Source organism: Suncus etruscus, chromosome 10, assembly GCF_024139225.1.
Source record: "Suncus etruscus isolate mSunEtr1 chromosome 10, mSunEtr1.pri.cur, whole genome shotgun sequence".
Classification (NCBI taxonomy): Eukaryota; Metazoa; Chordata; class Mammalia; order Eulipotyphla; family Soricidae; genus Suncus; species Suncus etruscus.
Genome location: NC_064857.1, coordinates 43,326,148 through 43,343,513, shown reverse-complemented (window position 1 = coordinate 43,343,513; position 17,366 = coordinate 43,326,148). Strand labels below are relative to the sequence as shown.

At 38.5% G+C, this 17,366-nt stretch overlaps 1 protein-coding gene and 1 non-coding gene across 2 annotated transcripts in view; one reads left to right on the top strand and one right to left on the bottom strand.

The window, feature by feature from the left end:
- NSMAF (neutral sphingomyelinase activation associated factor) overlaps positions 1 to 17,366 on the bottom strand; it is a 1,015,053-nt gene that overhangs the window by 608,696 nt on the left and 388,991 nt on the right. The gene's annotated exons all lie outside the window — the stretch shown is intronic.
- Positions 1,372 to 1,504, top strand: LOC126021152 (small nucleolar RNA SNORA51). The gene has a single exon (XR_007499761.1). It is a non-coding gene; the product is annotated as a small nucleolar RNA SNORA51 (small nucleolar RNA).

The window sequence follows — 17,366 nt, the reverse complement described above, 5'->3', positions numbered from 1 at the left end:
TGTGCTAGGAAAGAGAGAGAGAGAACCTGAGACTCCATTTGAGTTGTTATTTTTACAATCTTTATGAACTGAAAATGAACATATGCTACATGGGAACTCATTTCAACAAATACTAGCATCCATATGACTTATTCTTCTAGCAAGGCAGGTCATGGAGAAACGTTGTGTATAGAACTTTTCAAAACTAAGATCATGAAAACAAACTCTCAAAATTTTTTCATTAGAAAAATTTTATAATTCTATGACTATAGTGCTAATCTTAAACTAATTGCATTTTTATTTGTTACAAAAACGATTCAGCTAGAATTAATGAACAAAATTTGCAATATAGCTAGTACACTACTAGAATTAGAACAACTTTAATGAATTATAATTAATTTACATAGGCATAAGTTTTTAAGATAAATTAATGTTTTATTATATTGATATTCATATGAAAACTATTTTTCAAAATATTATCTTACATTCTTATGTAAGACTGTGCTACAGAGCTTACCTCTGGCTTTGCATTCTGTGATCACTACCATCAGGGACTGGGGAACATTGAGGTAGCTGGGATAAATATGGGATGGTTAAGCGCATTCAAATATCTTACCTGCTACACTATTTTTCTGCCCCATTTTTATTTTTAATATAAAACATATGCCATTATTTATATCTATATATTTCTATGTATATATCTAGTGTTCTGACACTTTTTCTTTTTACTAGGAAATAACCATTGGGTTATATGTATTTTGTCATAAATCAGAGATGTCTAGACCTTAGTCAGGTACTTGATAATGTGTTTGCTTATATTCAGTAATACAAGAAATAGGCTTTATTTTCATATCTAATTTAAATTTTATTTACTCTGCTGGTTTTATGTTCTCTGAGGTATTATTGCAAAAAATGTAAATATAGAAGAGAAACACATGTGTTATACTAAAATTTTTTATAAATATAATTTTTATTTTAATCATAGTGGCTTACACATCATTGACAATAATATTTTAGGTACATATTAACATAAAATCAGGGGAATCCCCATCACCAAATTGTCCTCCCTCCATCTCCGTTCCTGTCCTACCTCCCATAACCTCTCCCTCACCCCCGGGGCTGCCAGAATAATGGGTCTTCTGGAAACATAACGAAACACGCTATTCCAGGTCCCATCCTAGGATCAGTGCAAAGTCCAAGACCACCAATAACAGAAGACGGATTAAAATGACACTGAGGGAACTGAACTTCTAGAACCACTAAGAAACACTTCATCATGGGCCCGGAGAGAGTATATTATATATATATATATATATATATATATATATATATATATATATATATATATATATATATATATATATATAATCAAAAAGGAAAAAGAAAAGAGTAGGCCTCCCAATTCTTACCACAGGCTGTGTTCTTTACAATGACTGTATAGAAAGAGGAGGTACAGTAAATGCACCCCATATACACCTCAAACCAGGCCCTTTGCCTGATCTGTATTGTGAATTAGGGGACAATAATTAAAAATAAAAATAGGCTGGGGCGTGGCCGGAGTGATAGAGTATTTGCCTTGCATTCAGCCATCCTGAGATGGACCCCAGTTTGATTTCCGCATCACATATGGTCCTCCGAGCTTGCCAGGGCTAATTTCTGAGTGCAGAGCCAAGAGTGACCTGTGAGCATTGCCATGTGTGGCCCCCAAAACAAAACAAAATACAACAACAACAAAAAAAATTGGGCCAGAGCTATAGCACAGCGTAGGGTATTTGCCTTGCACTTAGCCTTCTTTGTATGGACCCAGGTGTGGCTCCAAAACAAAACAAAACAAATGGGTTGTGAGTGTGGAAAGATTGTCAAGCTTAGAGATACATGCTACATTTTCTCACTACGAAATAAATTAAAATAGGCAAAAAATGTTTAAGTTATAATAGTTCTTTACATCTCTGGGATACACATGAAATAGAATGCACTCTGGATTAGAGAACATAAAGATGTAAGATATAATGGTGAACATGTAAATATAGTGATTTTTTATATTATAGGTAAAATCTATAGTGTAGAGAACATGATAACATTTTACAGATCAATAATAAGGTACCTGTTCACAGGAAACCCAAATTTTTTCATTGGATCTCATTGGTTAAAGATATGTGTTAGCAAAGGTTAATTCAAATGAATTAGAGACCTGGAGAATTCTTGAAATTCATTGGTAGGAATTACAGAGGTAAACACAACAGAACTCTTTCAGATATAGACTTTCAGAGGTGCCTTCAATAAGTCAATGACAACATAAAAGCAAAAATAAACAAGTATGACTGTAGTAAACAGAACCATTTTTATAGCAAACAAACAAACAAAACAAAAAAACCACCTCAAAGTAAAACTTTAAAAATAGTCCACTAAGGGGACAGAGAGATAGCACAGCAGTAGGGCATTTGTCTTGCATGCAGCCGACCCAGGACAGATGGTGGTTTGAATCCCAGCATCCAATAGGTTCTCCCGAGCCAGCCACAAGTGATTTCTGAGTGTAGAGCCAGGAGTAACCCCTGAGTACTGCTGGGTTTGACCCCAAAACAAACAAACAAATAGTCCAATGAATTAGAGAAAATGTCATACATCAAATAAATAGCTAATATTCAAGATATATAAAACCCAGAGTTCCACAACGAAAAAACAAACACCACCATTGAAAAATGGGAGAGAGAAAAAGAAATAGTACAGCAGTTAAGCCACATATTAGCATGCACTGGACCTACAATTTTTGGGTTTTGATTTTTGATTTCTTGAGTGTTACCAAGGAACATTATCAAGGAGATCCCTGAATATCATAGAATGTGGCCCTTGAAATCCATAGCAATCTGGAGTTAGACAATTTAGACAGGGTATCCCTAATAACACAAGACCTTAGCAGCAACATATTTATAACCCCATTGAAATGAATAGCCAGTTCCATTAGTCAAGAATCACTGGTGTTATCCTGTGCATCCTAAGAACTGCTTGGGAGATTCCCCTTTACAAAAAGAAATGGGGTAAGGAGATGAATAAGAACATACTTGAAGACCAATTAATGATGGCTAATGTGCATATGATAAAGTGTTCATCATCACTTATCAGGGGAAGAAAATCAAAATGACAGTGAAATACCATCTCTCACCAATGAATATGGCATTTATTATAAATATCAGAAACACCTGCTATAAGGAACTGAGGACATTCCTTATTCACTATTGGTGGTAATGTTGTCTATGTGAAATTCTATAGAAAACAGGAATGCCCCTCACTCATTGTCATTATGTGCCCCAAATATTACTGAGAGAATTGTAATTCACTTCGACCACAATAAAAATTAAAAAAATAAATACTATTTCAGTTAACAAAGAAATAAAAAATAAAACAGTATGTGGAATCTATAAAAAAGTAAGAATAGAGTTTCCAAATGGTACAGTGACTTCACTTCTTGGAATCTCCCCCCAAAACACCAGAAAATCATTTTGAAAACATATATGCACACCTATATTCATGACAGTGCTAATAACAATGGCCAGGATATGGAAACAACCTAAATTTTCAACAATAGATGAATGGTTAAGGAAGTTGTGGCATTAAATACACAATGGATATACATTCAGCTATAAGAAAAAATGAAATATTATAGTTTGCTGCAATTTGAATGGAACTAAAAAATAGTGTTATGTGAAATAAGTTAGAAGGAAAAGGACAAATACTGGGGTACTTTACTTATCTTGATTAATAGAGACTCAAACAGGAAAATAAACAGTATTGGATGGGCACAAAACCTTGACATTTGACTCTAAAGCTGAGATTACCAAGTTGAAAGTGTGGAAGGGAGTTTTGGTAGGAAGAAAGAAAGAGGCATGCTAGCGAACACTGGAGGATCTGGGGAACTATGGAGGTGGTGAGGTGCAGTAACTTTATACATCAAAACCTAAGTGTTAATATGTTGTAACCATGTACATATACTTTAAAACATTAATAATGATTTGTATTAGAAAATATATAACCAATTCTGGGGGCCGGAGAGATAGCATGGAAGTAAGGCATTTGCCTTTCATGCAGAAGGATCCTGGCATCCCATATGGTCCCCCAAGCCTGCTGGGGGAGATTTCTGAGCATAGAACCAGGAGTAACCCCTGAGCACTGCAAGGTGTGACCCAAAAGCAAACAAACAAACAATGAAAATATATAACCAGTTCTGAAGGGCATGTGAATGTTTAGAATGCAGAGAAAGCTAATCTAGACACTACAAGAGATGTTTAACTATTCATTCTTTAAAAATAAAATAGTTTCTCTCAGGAGTAATATTACTTCTGAAAGTGTTACTAGAATAATACTGGAGTCAGGTTATATGTCTATTAGAATCAGTTATGGAATTGGTAGAAAATTTTCAAGCAGGTTGATAAACATAACCATTATTAAAAGTTATATAATATATCCTTCTATAATATTATTTTATACTATTATTACTATTAAATGGTATCAACACTTAAATATAATATTTATAATTATTTTATTATATTCTAGGCTTTTTGCACTTAGTTTCTCAGTACGAGAGATAAAACATAAATTCTACATTTGCAAGGCAAACGTTCTATCACTGATCTCTGTCTTCCCACTATTATCTGTTTTTAAGGCCTTTTGCTTTTTTTATGTACACATCTCATATAACCACTGTATAGGGGAAGCTCTATGCACTTTCTCTCAGTTACACAATTATATCAGGCTTTTTGATTGCTTGAAATCAGCCACTGTGGCTAAATTGACAAGAATATAGGGAAAATTACAAACAAGACAACATACAATCTGAAATTCCCCAATTTTTTAACTTGTTGCTAAATATTTACTAAAAATAGAATTTATCATAGCATCTCTACATCTTATGGTAAAATTTAATTAAGGGAATCACATTTTATAATAATTACACTATAATAGTTTGTCTTAAGAATTGTTAATGGAAAATTATTATTGATATTATTATAGACATTAATTCTGCTATAAAAAAGACAATGATCCTGGGAAATCTATATGGTGACCAGTACTTTTCTTTTTCTGTAGTGAGCATAGCCTTGACCTAAGACTTCTTAACCTAAGAAATACTGTAACATTCCCAAAACATTGAAAACAGGGACCAATTCCCCCACCACACACATCAAATGGATCTAGGGGTTAGCCTTACAATTGTCTTGACAGACCTAACAAGACCAGAGAAGTTGTAAAGAAGAGAATCTTGTGCAGACTTCTACCAGAACTGGACCCTTCACCAGAGATCCAAGACAAGCCAGCACAGGACAGTGCAGTGTTTCATTATTCCCTCTGCATGATCTCTCCTGGCAACTGATAGATGGGCAGATCAAATAGATGATAACTAGATTAAGAAACACATATTTATATGAAGATACACAATAAACCTTTTTTCCCTTTCCCTTTTGCATATTTCCTATGGAATCCAGGAACACAAGATCCATCAACTACTGTTTGAACTGACTGCATAAACATTATAATGTGGGGCCAGAGTGATAGCACAGCAGGTAAATGTTTGCTTTGCATGCTGCTGACCTGGGTTCAATCTCTGGCATTCCATTTGTCTCTCCCCCACCCCCAAACTGGCAGGAATGAGTCCTGAGTGCAGAGCCAGAAATAACACTGAGCATCTCTTAACACTGGCCACTCATAAAAAACACACAAATAAAGTAAACCTCCATCCCATCCATTTAACAGCTTCAACCTCTGTCTAAAACCCAATACAAAGTGCTTATCTTTCCCCCAGGTTAATAAAAATTATCTTTCACCTTCGCTAGGCATACTACTGAAGAAAATCCTACTTCCTTGACTTTCCTTTCTTCTCCTCAAAGCTTCTATGTAATTCAGCAAAATAAATAAAAAACTAAAATTTAAAAATAAAAAGATAATAAAACAGCCAGTAAGGTATTTGACTTGCTTGCTATCAACCCAGGTTTAATCCCTAGAACCCTATGTGATCCTCTGAGCCAACCAGGAGTGATCCCTGATATCAGAGTCATTAGAAAGCACTGAACATCATCCATCATCATCATTGTAATTATAATAACAATAAATATATCAATATCATATTCACTACAAACCATATGACCATCTATCCATGATGAAGAGCGTTTACCTAAAATAGTCGTGTAAGTCTGAAGAGGCCAGGCCACTCATGTGATGAGTCACATGTTTCTCTTTATCCTGTAACTCTCTGAAATGTCATTGTTTTATATTTTGTCTTGATAAAGACTTCCTAAGAGAATCATCTTAAATACAAAGTGTATAAAGGCATTTTTCCACACCATCTCCACCTCACCACCACCACTAATAGGAAACAGGTAAATCAGGAGCCTTCTATTATAAAGTCCATTTTGTGTTGCTAGCAAAGAATAAAAAGACCACTGAAACATTAGTCATCTAGAGTGTTAAACATTAATCACCAAGAGTAGACTTTTTTAACTTGGAAAGCAACAAAATGCATATTTGAAGAAAATTAATCTTAGGTTATCTTTAAAATTAAACAATAAGTTTCCAAATAAATAAAACAGAATAATTTATTTAAGACATTTTTTGCATGTACAGATTTATGTTCTTATTTTTAAGTAAAAGCAAGCAGAAAAATTACTGATTGCATATAGAACTCCCAACTAAAAGTCAGTGAAAAATCAAATGAATTGGGTGAAAATTTTAAGAAAATTTTTTATTTGAAATGATGATAAAAGTAATTGTGCGGCATGTTTATATTCATGTCTTATACAGTAAAGAATGAAATTATAAGCATCATTAAATAATAAACTTAAAACAGTGGATTTAGAGTGCCATGAGGCCGCTCCACCTGGGCGCACAGAGACCCCCGCGTCTGCCACCCTGCGCAGGTACCCAGGGTAAGTGCATTCTCCTGAGGTCACTCCACGTGGGCACACAGAGTCCTCCACGCCCACCAGCCTGCACGTCTGTCCCCAGAGTGAGTGCAGGGCCCTGAGGCTGCTCCACCTGGGTGTGCAGAGACCCCTGCATCCACCACCCCATGAGCTGGTACCAGGGTGACTGCATTCCCCTGGGGCTGCTCCACATGGGTGCACAGAGACCCCTCACCTGCCGTCTCACTCTCCTGTCTCCAGAGATCACCCCACCCGACCCAAGCTTAGACAGGGGAGTGCAGTTCCCTGGCAATTAGCTGGTCAGATACACCTGTGCCAGACCCACTCTGCTCCACTGCAACAGGCTGGGACCAATAGACTGGGTGAGCTTGGGCCTGCCACCTGGACCTTTGGGTAACCTGGAGCACCTGGAGCCCCGGAGTGGACCTGTGACTCCCCAAGGGCTGAGGGCAGCTACCGGGTGGGTTTGGCTACGGAATTTCTTCTGCTGAGGCTCGGAGGGGGCAGAGCTTCATTGACTCCCAATTAGGAGAGGGAGGACAGAGAGCTAGGCTCAACAGCGCTCACAACCATTGTGGCCAGGAGCTGAACTGCACCGGCTAACAGGAATAATGAGAAGGAAATTGACCAGACCCACTGAAGGAAGGCTGACTTCCAGGTAGCAGAGTGGGGGCGAAGGAGTTAGGCTCAACAGCGCCCTCCACCATTGTGGTCAGGAAAGAACCTGCACTAGCTGACAATAAAAGGGAAAAACAACAGATCAGGCCACATAAAGAGCACAGGAGGAGCCAATCCTCAGCGAGCTCACCCAACAACCCCCTCTAGAACCACGCTCAGGGAGGGGACCCATCCCTATGCCACAGGGGACCAAAGCAGGCTGAATTTAGAAAGCACAGCACTCCAAACCGCACCAATAAAAGCAAAGAAATATGGGTAAATCAAGGAGAACCCTAATATCTGGAGATACAAAGACAAACCCTAGCAAGTTTCCAAGTCCAGCAAAATGCACAGATCCATGGGAAGGAGACCTAAAAGCAGCCATGAAGAAGGAAATGCAAGAAGTGATAAAAGAAATGAAAGAAACGCTAGCTACCAAGTATAAGAAATCTACGGATAAACAAATCAGCCAAATTAAAGAAGAAATGTTAAAGAACATGAGAGATTCCATACAAAAAGAATTAAAGGAATTAAAAGACAAAGTAACAAGCCTTACGATAGAAACACAGAGTTGGAGAAGCACATTGAAGAGCTCGAAGGAAAACTGCAAACAAAAAATGACCAAGAAACCAACAAAGAAATAAAAGGCAAGGCACTGGAAGGAAAAGTCCAGTATCTAATGAACAAGGACAATATATATATATATATATATATATATATATATATATATATATATATATATATATATAAGAATTGTGGGTATACCAGAAGGGGAGGAAATAGGGAGAAAGGAAAAACAAGTAGTCAAGTGAAATGATAGCATAGAACTTTCTCACCTTCTGGAAAGAAACTTCAGTGCAAATCCAGGAAGTAAAGAGAATCCCTAATAAAATAGACCCTAATAAACCAACACCAAGACATATAGTAATCCAAATGGCAAAAAACAAAGAGAAATATGAACTCCTTAAAGCAATAAGGGAGAAAGAAAACTTCAAGTACAAAGAAAGGGGCATAAGAATCAAACCAGATCTCTCATTTGAAATAATACAAGCAAGAAGACAGTGGAATGACATATTCAAACGACTGAATGAAAGAAATTTCCAACCTAGGGTCCAATAGCCAGCAAAACTATCATTCATATGGGAGGGCAGACTAAAAATATTCTCAAACAAGAACAAACTTGAACTATTTGTGCAAACAAAGCCGATCATAAATGACCTACTCAGAGACGAATTACACAGTTAACAGAATGGGAAAAAAACTTTTCACTCGACATATCAGATAAAGTGCTGATATCTAGAACATACATAACACTCAGAAAGCTGAGCCCTCCAAAACCAAATAAAGCCATAAAAAATGGGAAGATGAAATGAATAGACAGTTCTCTGAGGAAGACAGAAGGATGGCCAGCAAACACATGAAAACATGCTCACCCTCACTCATAATCAGGGAGATCCAAATCAAGACAACAATAAGATATCACCTTAAACCAGTGACGATGGCTCACATCAAAAATAATGGGAACAATCTCTGTTGGAAGGGATGCGGTATGAAAGGCACTCTCATCCACTGCTGGTGGGAATGCCCCCTAGTCCAACACCTATGGAGAACAGTCTGGAGAGTGCTCAAAGAACTCAGAATTGAGCTGCCATTTGACCTATCAATTGCTCTACTACGTATATACCCCCAAGTTGGAAGGACATTCATTCCAAAATAAGTGAGCACTCCACTATTTATCGCAGCACTCAGTGTAATAGCAAAGTCTTGGAACCAACCTTGATGTCCAACAACAGATGAATGGATCATTAAGATGTGGTATCTATACACAATGAAATACTACATGGCAGTCAGAAATGATACAATCACAGACTTTGCAGCAATGTGGATGGACCTAGAACATGTTTTGTTAAGTGAAGTAAGTCAGAAGACAAAAGATAAACACAGAATGATAGCACTATTATGAAGCACCAAAACATACATCTTATACACAACTAATACTCAACAATCAAATAACAGGGTTTAACAGGGTAGAAACTCCAAACACTGTAATAGTCTACATATACTCGGGAGCAGTGCCCAAAGTACATGAAAAAGGAACAACACAAACTCTTGACTACACATTATACCACAAAGAAACCAGCAACACCAAAAACAGCAGATTTGAGAAAACAGGTATGTAATCAGCCTTCTACAACAAAGGCCCATAATAATCCCTTATAGGTTGTATACAGGATCACAGGTAAAGAATATCATGGGAAATCGCTGACTTCAATGGAAACATCCCATAGCACTATGTTTTAATGCCTTTATCTTACTATATTTAAAATAACCTCTCAGCTTTTCTGTCCACAGGCATTCTTGGATACAAAGGGTGGACAAACTAAGATGGCAGCCCGGGGCTCAGTCACACGAGATACCATACCCAGCTTGCACTACAAGAATGTCCCGAGAAAACTCTTTAACATATACTTTATCTCTAAGTTATACCTTCTTTTAGGAATTGAAGTACGTGACCAGTCAGACCACTGAAGCAGCAACTGTGACATACAGACTTAAACTACAGGCCTACTCATCGAACATATTCAAGCAAACTAGCATTCCCTTGCTATTTTCTCCTCTCTTCTCACTACTTTCTTTTTTACTTCTCTTTCCTTTTCTTTTCTCTTCTCCCTTTCTTTCTAATGTATTTTCTCTTTTCTTTCTTCCTACCCCTTCCATATACTTTCCCCTTTCCCCCCTTTGGAAATCCAACTATCCCGTCACCCCTCAATCTCATCCAGACCTCCCACCATATTAAAACTCTTCACCCTCAGTCCTTAATCCATTAGGCATCAAGACTGACCTCCTACCCCAACAAACCAGTACCCAGCACCCAAGCGAAGGGACACCCAGTCAAACCCACACCTTGTCCCCTGCAAGAAAAGGCAGCCAACTCCCCTGCGAACTCATGCTGCACGGCCCTCCCTACCAACTCCCCCTAATGTGGACTGTTACTTGAAAACTGGACTTAGCTCCAAAAGTATCCCCAATGTAAGAACTCTTCCAAGACCTCCCTGCTGCAAATCTTTTGCCAATCTCAAGAAGGTCAGGGGGTGAGATGGAAACGTGTCTGAGAACCCACATACCACAAGAAAAGCCCAAAAGACAATGGGAGAACCTGTACTTCCAGCATAAGTATAGGACCTGTATTACACCACCTCTTTACCTGCTTTTCCCCAAAAGTAAGGTAGTCATTTGCATCACTTTGTTCCTTTAAATACTTTGTTAATTCATTTTTTAAAAAATGTTTGTTCTACATATACATATGTGATCACATATATTTTTATCCTATTTTTATCTTTTTTGGGTGTGTGACCTGTTTCTGTTTTCTTCTCTGTCCACCCCCAAATGCACCGACAATATAATGTAGCACCATTTCTTCCTTCAAAGGCACACTAAAAAAAGGAGAAATCTAACCTATAAAAAAGAGCTCTTATCTACTAGGGATAGGAACTCATAATGTTTACAATACAGGAATATCTCCTACCTTGAAAATATGTCGATTTTCCAGGGCGGGATTCAGAACATAAAAACCGGCCGGCAGACTGCTGCAGAAGCTGGATTCCCTGCTTGGGACATCAGGCGGGGAAAAGACACGAATCTAAGCCTGCGCAGAGGGGCCCAACTGTGAGTGTGAACTGTAAATATCTGTCTACTGTCCTCTTGTGTGAAACTCTTGGGATTGGAGCAAAAGAGGCTCCATCAGAGCACGGCCGCTCCGCTTCGCTACGCGGCCGTGCGCTCCTTCTAAGAAAAGAACACCATTGCAACAATAAGAAAAAATCACAATAAGAACTGTGCTATATCAGAGAAGCAAGCATTTCTCTCTGGACTGTCTTCTCTGTTGCATGCTCGGGCCTAAGATTTGACCCAGTGTGAGGCTTCATCCACGGAGGACTCCCCTCCCTTAGAGGCAAGCCAGCCCATCCAGAAAGGGAGGAGCCAGAGGAGTGTGCTGCCTACATCATATAGACAATGAATACCACTACAACACGTAGAAAAACCCACAATACAAGTGTGACAATGGGGAAACAACGCAGGCCAGCATCAGACATAGAGAATGAAGATGACAATTCTGAGGACCAGATAATGACTGAATAACTAATCAACCTCTCAGATAAGGACTTTAGACTAGCAATATGGAAGGTGCTCAACAGACTCCAAGAAACCATGGATCGAGTTGAACAGAACACTAATAAGAACCAAGAAAATATGAAGGCAGAAATGACAAAACTCCAAACTGAAATAACATGTCAACTAACAGGACTGAAAAAGTCAGTAAACGAAGTGAATGACAAAATGGATAAGCTCAGGGACAGGGTATCAGAAGCTGAGAATAGACTTGGTGCTGTGGAAGATGAGATACATAACAATTCCATACAGCAGGAGAGATTGGACAAAAAACTTAAAGCAAATGAGCAGACAACGGAAAAATTAGTCAAAGAATGGGAACAGATGAAAATAGAAGTCTATGATAAGATCAACAGAAACAACTTAAGAATCATTGGCGTCCCAGAGACCCAGGAAGAAAATTCCCAGGAAGAATCAATGGTCAAGAACATCATTAAAGAGAAACTTCCAGAGCTAAAGAATATAGGTGATCAAATCCTGCATGCTCGAAGAGTACCAACCAAAAGAGACCCCAGAAAAACCACCCCAAGACACATCCTAGTCACAATGACAAATCCCACAGATAGAGACAGAATTCTGAAAACAGCAAGATCAAAAGGGGAAATTACATTCAAGCAAGCATCCTTGAGATTTACAGCAGACCTGTCACCAGAAACACTCAATGCCAGAAAGCAGTGGTGGGATATTGTGACAAGACTGAATGAAATGAATGCTTCACCCAGAATACTATACCCAGCAAAACTCACTTTCGGTTTGACGGAAGAATACATGGTTTCACTGACAAAAAGCAGCTCAGAAACTTTACAGACACAAAACCAGTCTTAAGAGAAAAACTGAAAGACCTAATTTAAGACAAGACTAACCAAAAGACACCAAATTTCGATATAAAGATGGCATTAAATCCCAGGACAATTCTTTCTCTCAACGTCAATGGTCTAAATGCACCAGTCAAGAGACACAGAGTGGCTAAATGGATCAAAAAACTCAATCCAACCTTCTGCTGCCTATAAGAAACGCACCTGAATAGTCAGAACAAACATAGACTCAAAATAAAAGGCTGGAGAAAAATCATCCAAGCAAACAACACCCATAAAAAAGCTGGAGTGGCCATACTAATATCAGATAATGCAAACTTTATACTCAGGAAGGTTGTAAGGGACAAAGATGGACATTTTATATTAATCAAGGGGTATATAGAGCAGGAAGAATTCACTCTCCTAAACATATATGCACCAAATGAGGGGCCAGCAAAATATTTAATACAACTGTTGACAAATCTGAAAAATAATATCAATAACAACACAATAATTGTGGGGGACCTTAACACGGCTTTGTCAACACTGGATAGGTCAACCAGACTGAAACCCAACAAGAATATACTAGACCTGAGGAGAGAAATGGAAGAAAGAGGCCTAGAGGATATATATAGGACACTCCACCCCAGAAACCTGGATACACATTCTTCTCCAATGTACATGGGACATTCTCCAGGATAGACTACATGCTGGCACATAAAACATATCTCCATAATATCAAGAGGATAGAAATTTTGCAGACTACCTTCGCTGACCACAAGGCTCTGAAATTATTTGTGAATTCCAAAGGGACTCAGAAGAAAAACATTAACACCTGGAAGTTAAACAGCCTCATACTCAATAACCAGTGGGTCCGAGATGAAATCAAGGAGGAAATCAAAAGGTTCCTGGAAACAAATGACAATAAAGACACAAACTATCAGAACTTATGGGACACAGCAAAAGCAGTACTGAGAGGAAAATTTATAGCTTTGCAAGCACACATCAGGAAGGAAGAAGGAGCTTACCTGAGTAGCTTAATGACACAGCTAATAGAACTAGAAAATGCTCAACAAAAGGACCCAAGAATAGGAAGACAGAAGGAAATAACAAAGCTGAGAGCAGAAATCAATGAAGTGGAAACCCAAAAAACAATCCGAAAGATCAACGAAAGCAGAAGTTGGTTCTTTGAAAAAATAAACAAGATTGATAGACCACTGGCAAACCTAACAAAGAAAGAGAGAGAGAGAAACTTGATAACTCGTATTAGGAATGAAAAAGGAGAGATCACTACTGATATGACAGAGATTCAAAGGATAATCAGAAACTACTTTGAGAAACTCTACGCCACTAAAAATGAGAACCTGGAAGAAATGGATAAATTCTTGGACTCTTATAATCTTCCACGGTTGAAGGAAGAGGATGTAGCATATCTAAACACCCCCATCACCATTGATGAAATCAAAACGGTAATCAAAGGTCTGCCGAAAAACAAAAGCCCAGGCCCAGATGGATTCACTAATGAATTCTTTCAAACTTTCCAAGAGGAACTACTACCAATCCTGGCAAGACTCTTTCATGAAATTGAACAAACGGAAACACTTCCAAATAGCTTTTATGAAGCCAACATCACCTTGATACCTAAACCAGACAGAGATGCTACAAAAAAAGAAAATTACAGACCAATATCGCTGATGAATGCAGATGCAAAGATCTTCAACAAAATCCTGGCAAATAGGATTCAATGCCTCATTCATCCCAGGAATGCAAGGCTGGTTTAACATCCGTAAATCCATCAACATCATACACAACATCAATAACAAGAAAAATAAAAACCACATGATCATATCAATAGATGCAGAGAAAGCATTTGATAAGGTCCAACACCCATTCTTGATCAAAACTCTCAGCAAGATGGGAATGGAAGGAACCTTTCTCAATCTAGTTGAAGCCATCTACCACAAGCCAATGGCAAATATTATCCTCAACGGAGAAAAACTAAAAGCCTTCCCTCTAAATTCTGGCACAAGACAAGGCTGTCCTCTCTCACCACTCCTATTCAACATAGCACTGGAAGTACTTGCTATAGCGATTAGGCAAGAAAAAGATATCAAGGGAATTCAGATAGGAAAGGAAGAAGTCAAGCTCTCACTGTTTGCAGATGACATGATACTCTACTTAGAAAACCCTAAAGACTCTATCAAAAAGCTTCTAGAAACAATAGACTCATATAGCAAGGTGACAGGCTACAAAATTAACACACAAAAATCAATGGCCTTTCTATACACCAATAGCAATAAGGAAGAAATGGACATTAAGAAAACAATCCCATTCACAATAGTGCCACACAAACTCAAATATCTTGGAATCAACTTGACTAAAAATGTGAAGGACCTATACAAAGAAAACTATAAAACTCTGCTCCAAGAAATAAGAGAGGACACGCGGAAATGGAAATGCATACCCTGCTCGTGGATTGGCAGGATTAACATCATCAAAATGGCAATACTCCCCAAGGCATTATACAGATTTAATGCTATCCCTCTAAAGATACCCATGACATTCTTCAAAGAAGTGGATCAGGCACTTTTGAAATTCATTTGGAACAATAAACACCCTCGAATAGCTAAAGCAATCATTGGGAAAAAGAATATGGGAGGAATTACTTTCCCCAACTTTAAACTGTACTACAAAGCAATAGTTATCAAAACAGCATGGTATTGGAATAAGGACAGGCCCTCAGACCAGTGGAATAGACTTGAATACTCAGAAAATGTTCCCCAGACATACAACCACCTAATTTTCGATAAAGGAGCAGGAAACCCTAAATGGAGCAGGGAAAGCCTCTTCAACAAGTGGTGTTGGCACAATTGGATAGCCGCTTGCAAAAAATTGAACGTAGACCCCCAGCTATCATCATGCACGAAGGTAAAATCCAAATGGATTAAAGACCTCAATATCAGCCCCAAAACCATAAGATATATAGAACAGCACATAGGCAAGACACTCCAGGACATTACAGGCATCTTCAAGGAGGAAACTGCACTCTCCAAGCAAGTGAAAGCAGAGATTAACAGATGGGAATATATTAAGCTGAGAAGTTTCTGCACCTCAAAGGAAATAGTGCCCAGGATACAAGAGCCACCCACTGAGTGGGAGAAACTATTCACCCAATACCCATCAGATAAGGGGCTAATCTCCAAAATATACAAGGCACTGACAGAACTTTACAAGAAAAAAACATCTAATCCCATCAAAAAATGGGGAGAAGAAATGAACAGACACTTTGACAAAGAAGAAATACAAATGGCCAAAAGACACATGAAAAAATGCTCCACATCACTAATCATCAGGGAGATGCAAATCAAAACAACGATGAGATACCACCTCACACCACAGAGAATGGCACACATCACAAAGAATGAGAACAAACAGTGTTGGCGGGGATGTGGAGAGAAAGGAACTCTTATCCACTGCTGGTGGGAATGCCGTCTAGTTCAACCTTTATGGAAAGCGATATGGAGATTCCTTCAAAAACTGGAAATCGAGCTCCCATATGATCCAGCTATACCACTCCTAGGAATATACCCTAGGAACACAAAAATACAGTACAAAAACCCCTTCCTTACACCTATATTCATTGCAGCACTATTTACCATAGCAAGACTCTGGAAACAACCAAGATGCCCTTCAACAGATGAATGGCTAAAGAAACTGTGGTACATATACACAATGGAATATTATGCAGCTGTCAGGAGAGATGAAGTCATGAAATTTTCCTATACATGGATGTATACGGAATCTATTATGCTGAGTGAAATAAGTCAGAGAGAGAGAGAAAAACGCAGAATGGTCTCACTCATCTATGGGTTTTAAGAGAAATGAAAGACATTCTTGCAATAATAATTTCCAGACACAAAAGTGAAAAGAGCTGGATGTTCCAGCTCACCATAGGAAGCTCACCACAAAGAGTGATGAGTTTAGTTAGAGAAATAACTACATTTTGAATTTTCCTTATAATGAGAATGTATGAGGGAAATGGAGAGCCTGTTTAGAGTACAGGCGGTGGTTGGGTGGGTAGGAGGGAGACTTGGACATTGGTGATGGGAATGTTGCACTGGTGATGGGTGGTGTTCTTTACATGACTGAAACCCAAAAACAATCATGTATGTAATCAAGGTGTTTAAATAAAAAAATAAAAATTAAAAAAAAAAAAAAGAAAGAAAATATGTCATGCAGACCCAACTTAGACCTCAGGTGATTAGATACCATCTGTCCAGCTTTGGACCCTGGATCCCAGACATAGAAACGACACAGTTCTTCACAACAGCTACAGGAAACAAATCCCATACGGGACAGTCTTAATACTGCTGGGTCACCAACAAGTGCCAGCTCTAATATGATATCCTGACAATGAGGAAATGGGAACAACTTGACCTAAGAGCAGGTTATCTTACCTTACTGGCTAATGATAAGACAAAATCAGAAGACTTGTCACCCTTTGGTAAGTCCAAAAGCCAAGATCGTGATTTACAGATGGCTGGCTGCTAGAACCATGACCAGACTGTATTTTTCCTGGGACCAATAAAAAAAGCCCTAGTCTAGGGTTTGAACTACGACCTGCACAACAACCATAATTCCCAGTTCCAAAGGTCTGGCAGAGACAATTGCAACGGAATGGGGCTTCTGGAAACACAATGAAAGACGCTATCCTAGGTGCCATCCTAGGATCAGTGCGAAGACCAAGACCACCAACCACAGAAGATAGATTAAAATGACACTGAGGGAACAGAACTTCTAGAACCACAAAGAAAGACTTCATCATATGTCCCACTACTGGACCTGTGCAGATACTGAG